Source organism: Mesocricetus auratus, unplaced genomic scaffold (assembly GCF_017639785.1).
Source record: "Mesocricetus auratus isolate SY011 unplaced genomic scaffold, BCM_Maur_2.0 Super-Scaffold_100006, whole genome shotgun sequence".
In the NCBI taxonomy this organism is placed as follows: domain Eukaryota; kingdom Metazoa; phylum Chordata; class Mammalia; order Rodentia; family Cricetidae; genus Mesocricetus; species Mesocricetus auratus.
This window is the reverse complement of record NW_024429190.1, coordinates 99,547,839-99,555,078: the sequence shown is the minus strand read 5'-3', so window position 1 is coordinate 99,555,078 and position 7,240 is coordinate 99,547,839.

Here is a 7,240-nt window from a genome sequence, read left to right as displayed (position 1 = left end):
TTGTTTTAATTGTGGGAGAATGGGGCACCTTAAGAAAGATTGTCAAGCCCCTGAAAGAACAAGAGAATCGAAGCTTTGCCATCGTTGTGGTAAAGGTTATCATAGGGCTAGCGAATGCAGGTCAGTCCGGGATGTAAAAGGGAGGCTTCTGCCCCCTATTGAAGAACCCAAGGTACCCCAATCAAAAAACGGGTCACGGGGCCCATGGTCCCAGGGCCCTCAGAAATATGGGAACCAATTTCAGAAAAGCAATCAAGAGGAAGTAGAGGCTTCCGAGGAACCCCCGGAATGGACTTGCGTGCCGCCTCCGACTTCTTACTCATGCCCCAAATGAATGTTCAACCGGTCCCAGTCCATTCCCCTGGACCTTTGCCCCCTGCCACCATTGGGCTTATTCTGGGCCGTGGCTCCTTAACTTTACAGGGACTCATTATATATCCTGGAATTGTTGACCCGTATCATAAAGAGGAGATTCAAGTTCTCTGTTCTAGCCCTCGGGGTGTATTTTCTATAAAGCAGGGAGATAGAATTGCACAACTGGTGTTGCTGCCCTCCCTCGGGGATGGAGAAACCTACACTTTACAAAAAAGGGCTATGGGATCTTCTGGAAGTGATTCAGCCTATCTGGCTATACCCCTAAATGAGAGACCTACAATAAAATTGTTAATTAATGGAAAAGAATTTGAAGGGATAATGGATACGGGAGCAGACAAAAGCATTATTTCACTCCATTGGTGGCCGAAGTCTTGGCCCACTGTTGTTTCATCTCATTCTCTACAAGGTCTTGGATACCAGTCCTCTCCTGCCATCAGTGCCTCAGCCTTAACCTGGCGGAATGCTGAGGGCAAACAGGGATGTTTTACCCCCTATGTGTTGCCACTCCCTGTAAATTTATGGGGACGGGATGTGTTACAAGCCATGGGCATGACCCTAACTAATGAATACTCCCCCAGGCATCAGCCATTATGGCAAAGATGGGGTATACAAACGGTAGAGGCTTGGGTAGGCAAGAACAAGGCAGAATAAAACCCATTACACAACACGGAAATCGGGGTAGAAAAGGACTGGGTTTTATTTAGGGGCCGTTGAGGCTTCACGACCCATACCATGGAAAACAGAGGAGCCGTTATGGGTCTCTCAATGGCCTCTATCCTCTGAAAAATTAGAGGCTGTCACAAGATTAGTGCAAGAACAGGAACGGCTGGGGCATCTAGAGCCTTCTACCTCCCCATGGAATACACCAATTTTTGTTATTAAGAAGAAATCTGGGAAATGGAGATTACTCCATGACCTGCGGGCCATTAACAATCAGATGCATCTTTTTGGCCCTGTTCAAAGAGGCCTTCCTTTGCTTTCTGCACTTCCTCAAGATTGGAAGCTTATTATTATAGATATTAAGGATTGTTTCTTCTCTATTCCACTTTACCCACGGGATAGACCAAGGTTTGCCTTCACTATCCCTTCTCTTAATCATATGGAACCAGACAAGAGATTTCAGTGGAAGGTACTGCCGCAAGGCATGGCCAATAGCCCAACAATATGTCAGCTGTATGTGCAGGAGGCTTTGGAGCCAATTAGGAAGCAATTTACATCTTTAATCGTGATCCATTATATGGACGATATTCTTATTTGTCACAAAGAGTTAGATGTTTTACAAAAGGCTTTCCCCATGCTGGTGGCTGAATTAAAACAGTGGGGATTAGAGATTGCCTCAGAAAAGGTTCAAATTGCAGATACAGGCCTCTTTTTGGGCTCAATGATTACTCCCAAAAATATAGTTCCTCAGAAAATAGAAATTCGCAAAGACCACTTACAAACATTAAATGATTTTCAGAAACTTCTGGGAGATATAAATTGGTTGAGGCCCTTTTTAAAAATTCCATCTGCTGATCTAAAACCCCTCTTCGATCTCCTGGAGGGTGAGCCTCATATCTCCTCACCCAGAAAATTTACCCCTGCCGCCCACCGAGCCTTACAGATGGTGGAAGAGGCCTTACAGGAAGCACAATTACAACGTATTGAGGAGTCACTACCTTTTAATCTGTGTGTTTTTAAGACAGCTCAATTGCCAACTGCAGTCCTGTGGCAACATGGACCATTACTTTGGATTCATCCAAATGCTTCCCCTGCTAAGATTCTTGACTGGTACCCTGATGCTGTTGCACAGCTCGCGCTTCGCGGAACAAAAGCAGCTGTTACACATTTTGGCAGGGATCCTGATTCCTTGATTGTGCCTTATACTGCTGCACAAGTTCAGACCTTGGCAGCCACATCTAGTGATTGGGCAGTTTTAGTTACTTCCTTTTCAGGACAAATTGATAATCATTTTCCAAAGCATCCAATTTTACAGTTTGCCCTAAACCAGGCTATAGTGTTTCCACAAGTGACAGCTAAAGACCCACTCCCAGATGGGACTGTGGTGTACACTGATGGATCAAAAACTGGTATGGGAGCTTATGTGGTCAAGGATAGGGTTATATCTAAACAATATAATGAAACTTCACCTCAAGTTGTAGAATGTCTGATAGTACTGGAGGTTCTTGAGGCTTTTCCAGGACCCCTCAATATTGTATCAGATTCCTCTTATGTGGTTAATGCAGTTAATCTCCTTGAGATAGCTGGAATAATAAGATCCTCCAGCAGAGTTGCTAACATCTTTCAAAAGATACAAGCTGCCTTGTTAAATAGGAGATTTCCTGTTTTCATTACCCATGTCCGAGCACATTCTGGACTCCCAGGTCCCATGTCCTTAGGGAATGACTTAGCGGACAAGGCTACAAAGCTGGTGGCCGCTGCCTTGTCTACCCATGCACAAGCAGCAAAAGAATTCCATCAGCGCTTTCATGTGACGGCTGAGACCTTGCGCCGTCGTTTTGCTCTATCCAGGAAAGAGGCTAGGGAAATTGTTACTCAATGCCAGAATTGCTGCGAATTCTTACCTACTCCCCACATGGGAATAAACCCACGTGGCATTAGACCATTGCACATGTGGCAGATGGATGTTACTCATATTCCCTCTTTTGGAAGGCTTCAATATGTTCATGTTTCTGTTGACACCTGTTCTGGCGTAATGTTCGCCACACCCCTAACAGGGGAAAAGGCCTCATATGTGATTCAACATTGCCTTGAGGCCTGGAGTGCTTGGGGAAAACCCAGAATTTTAAAAACAGACAATGGACCAGCATATACCTCTCAAAAATTCCGACAGTTTTGTCGGCAAATGGATGTTACCCATCTAACTGGCCTACCTTATAACCCTCAAGGACAGGGCATTGTGGAACGTGCCCATCGTACACTCAAATCATATCTGATTAAACAAAAGGGAGTATTGAGGATGTTCTACCCTCGGTACCAAGAGTTGCTGTATCCATGGCACTTTTTACCCTTAATTTCTTGAACTCTGATGCCCAAGGCCACACTGCGGCCGATCGCCACAGTTTAGAGCCTGATAGGCCAAAAGAAATGGTAAAATGGAAAGATGTCTTGACTGATCTCTGGAAAGGCCCGGATCCTATTCTTATAAGATCCAGGGGAGCTGTGTGTGTTTTTCCACAGGAGGAAGAAAACCCCCTGTGGATCCCTGAAAGACTCACTCGAAGAGCTCCTTCACAACTCCAGAATAAGAAGGATGGAGGCCAAGTGGGTGATGAAGACTCTCCTACTCGGGATGATGGTTCCTAGTATGATGGGAGAGTTACGGTGGGCCATCATGTCTACCTTCCCCTACCGATGCCAGTGATGCAGAATGCCCAGGTGTTCCCTAGATTTTTCACAACTAATAGAGAGTTGGGGCTTGCCTTTTTGCCTTTAGATCCTCAGATACAGAGTTTTCAGGATGAGAGAACCTTGTCATTGGTAGGAAGCTTGTGCTTTACTGTGATTTCTTCATTAAAGGATAATTTTATTCATATGGATCCAGAAAGATCTAATGCTAATCCTTTTGAATTAATGGAAGCTGTACTGATCTTTCTCCTATGATAGTGAGAAGGGACAGATTACTTTTGATTGGAAAGGGGCATTAGGCAACAGTCTGAGTGAGGGACAGAGCTATGGATCATCTGATTGGTCCTCCTCCAATGTTAAGTATACCCCTTTTAAGAGAACTAATTATTCAGCTGCCCTTTATTTGGGTTGTGAGTAATGATACCTTAGGTAAGAATCAGAAAGAAATAAATTGCTCTGCTTAGAATTGTTTTTATGCATTATGCTGGGATGCTATTAAGCACCCTTTTGCTTTGGTAATGCGCATGCCTTGATTTGTTCCAGTTCCTGTTGAGACGCCAAGTAATTTGAGTTTGTTTAGGGAAAAGCGAGATTTTTGGGATCTCTGCTATTATTGTGGGCCTGATAGCCACCGCCGCGGTTACTGCTTCGGTTACCGCCTCGGCCCTTGCACTTTCTGCCACTGTGCAGACAACTCAAACCATTAATGAACTATAGGCCACTGTGACCATGGTCCTAGATAAACAGGCCACTGCCAATTCTCAGATACAAGGAGGCCTGATGTTGGTAAACCAACAGATTAATTTGGTTCAGGAACAATTGGATATATTGTGGCAGATGGCCCAATTGGGATGTGAACAAAAGTTGCCTGGCCTTTGTGTCACTTCAGTACAATATGAGAATTTTACAAGAGCAGCTAACCTGTCACAAGCTCTGTCTCAACATTTATTACAGAATTGGACTTTTGAGTTTGAGCAGACACTCCGTGAGTTGAGAATGGCGATCCTGCAAGTGAATTCGATGCATCTGGATCTTTCTCTGATGGAAGGCCTCTCCTCCTGGATTTCATCTGCATTTTCTTATTTTAAGGAATGGGTGGGGGTAGGATCATTTAGCCTAGTTCTCTGCTGTGGAATAGTGTTGATGCTTTGGATGGTGTGTAAGCTCAGAGCCCAAACAAAAGAGACAAAGTGGTGGTGGCACAAGCACTTGCTGCCTTAGAACACGGAGCCTCCCTGACATTTGGTTAACCATGTTAAAGCAATAGGTCGCTGGCCTCCCAGCTCTTGCACCCCACGAGGCTAGTCTCATTGCACGGGATAGAGTGGGTAGGCTTCAGCAGCCCAAGGAGTTGCAAGGCTAAGCACTGCACAGGAGAGGTCTGCGGTATAACGACTTTCTCCTGGGAGATAAGTCATCTTGCATGAAGGTTCTATGTCATGATCTCCTTCCCCCAGAAAAACGACATCGGACTGGTCAGGGCTCTCTCTGGGGATAAGACCCTGGAGAGGAGCTTTGTACATGTTCCGAATTTGCACATGGGGATTTGACCTCTATCTCCACTCCAAAGTTGTGGGTGTCCTATTGCTTCAAAAATAAATGAATAGGGGGAGATGTGAGGAGCCGCCCTCGCTATCGCTATTGCCGTTAGAAGATGGCGCTGACATCTGCTGTCAGTTGGAGTTAACCGTTAGAAGATGGCGCTGACATCTGCTGTCAGTTGGAGTTAACCGTTTAAGCTGTGCCTCTCCCGTGGCGTCATCTGGGGTGATGTGCAAACCACCAATCCCGGCTCTACACGTCTCACTCGGAGCTCCTAGGCTTATATAAGGGGCTGGGTTTCTTAGCTTGGGGTCTCCCTCTAAGAAGCTGATCATCTATCTCTCAAGATGCATTAAAGCTTTACTGCAGAAGGATCCGAGTGTTCTGCGTCGTTCTTGCTGGCGAGACGGTAGCGCGGGACAGACATGTGTTCCGCTATGTTTATAGCAGCATTATTTGTAATGGCCAGAACGTGGAAGCAACCTAGATGCCCCTCAACTGAAAAGTGGATAGAGAAAATGTGGTACATTTACACAATGGAGTACTATTCAGCAGACAAAAACAATGGAATCTTGAAATTTGCAGGCAAATGGAAGGCAATAGAAGAAACCATCCTGAGTGAGGTAACCCAGTCACAAAAAGAGAAACATGATATGCACTTTCTCATTTATGGATTTTAGACCTAGATCTGAGGAGTGCCAGCATACATTCTTACTGACAGAGAGGCTGGGAAACAAAACCTTCATTCAATGGCTGATGGATGCAGAGGCAGACTCCTACAGCTAACCACTGAGCTGAACTCAAGGAACCCAGTGACAGAGAGGGAGGACTGTTGGGCAAAGGGGTTCAGACTGGGCTGGTCTAACCCCCAGAAACAGCTGACTTGACAAGGGTTACCCATCGAATCCTAGACTGATGGCTGGGAATCCAGCATGGGACTGATCAAGACCCCCCCTGAATGTGCGTGTCAGTGAGGAGGCCTAGGCAATCTGTTGGACCTTGCGTAGTAGATCAGTATTTATCCCTGGCATACAAATGGACTTTGAGTGCCCATCCCACAATGAGAGATGCAGTCTCACCCTGGACCATTTGGGGGAGGGTCTAGGTCCTGACCTGGATGAAATGACAGATTATGGACAACCAATGGACGTCCTCACCCCCCCTGGGTAATGTGGGGGTACTGGGGGGTGGGTGGGAGGGATTGGAAGGAGGGGAGGTAAAGGGAGAGGGACCTGGGATTGACGTGTGAAGTAAACTTGTTTATAATTTAAATGTAAATTTAGAATTCGAAAAATTAAAAATAAATAAAATTAAAATGAATAAATTAATATCTTTTTTAAGTGGCCTTGACAGCCAGGCTCATCACCATCAGCCCACTGCCTACAGTGGGATGCCTTGCTTGGCCTTGAGGCAGAGAGGAGGTGCTGGTCCTGCCTGAACTTAATGTGCCAGGTTTTCTGGACTCCATTTGGGTGGCCTTATCCTTCTGGATGGGTGGATGGGAGAGTCACCTGGAAGTAAACCTTCCTCAGTATACTCTGACATGTGCCATGGCAAAGGGCAGCTTCCCCTGTCCCCCTGCTGTGCCGGGCTTGCACGGCCATGCTCTCCCCCAGGAGCACATGTGCTCTGCTGCAGGCTCCGTGCCCTGAGTCTGCTCTGCTTCTTCCTCCCAACACTGTGTAGCTGGACATCTTCCATGCTATGAGGGATTTCTTACCCCACACCCAGGCCCAAGGAGGGTCATCAAACTCTGCCTGTCATCACATGTGCCTAATATACCTTGTCCTCCTAGATGAGAGGCGACAGATCCGCTCCAACCTTGACAATTAGCGATGGAGTCCTGATCATGAATCCAGAGGTCAGAGGGGACACCTGACCCTGCATAGATGCCAGGCAGCCTACAACAGTTAGCATGTCTACCTCATGGACCTGTCCCTCCATGTCTCCAGAGGATTCTCTATTTGGTTGGGAG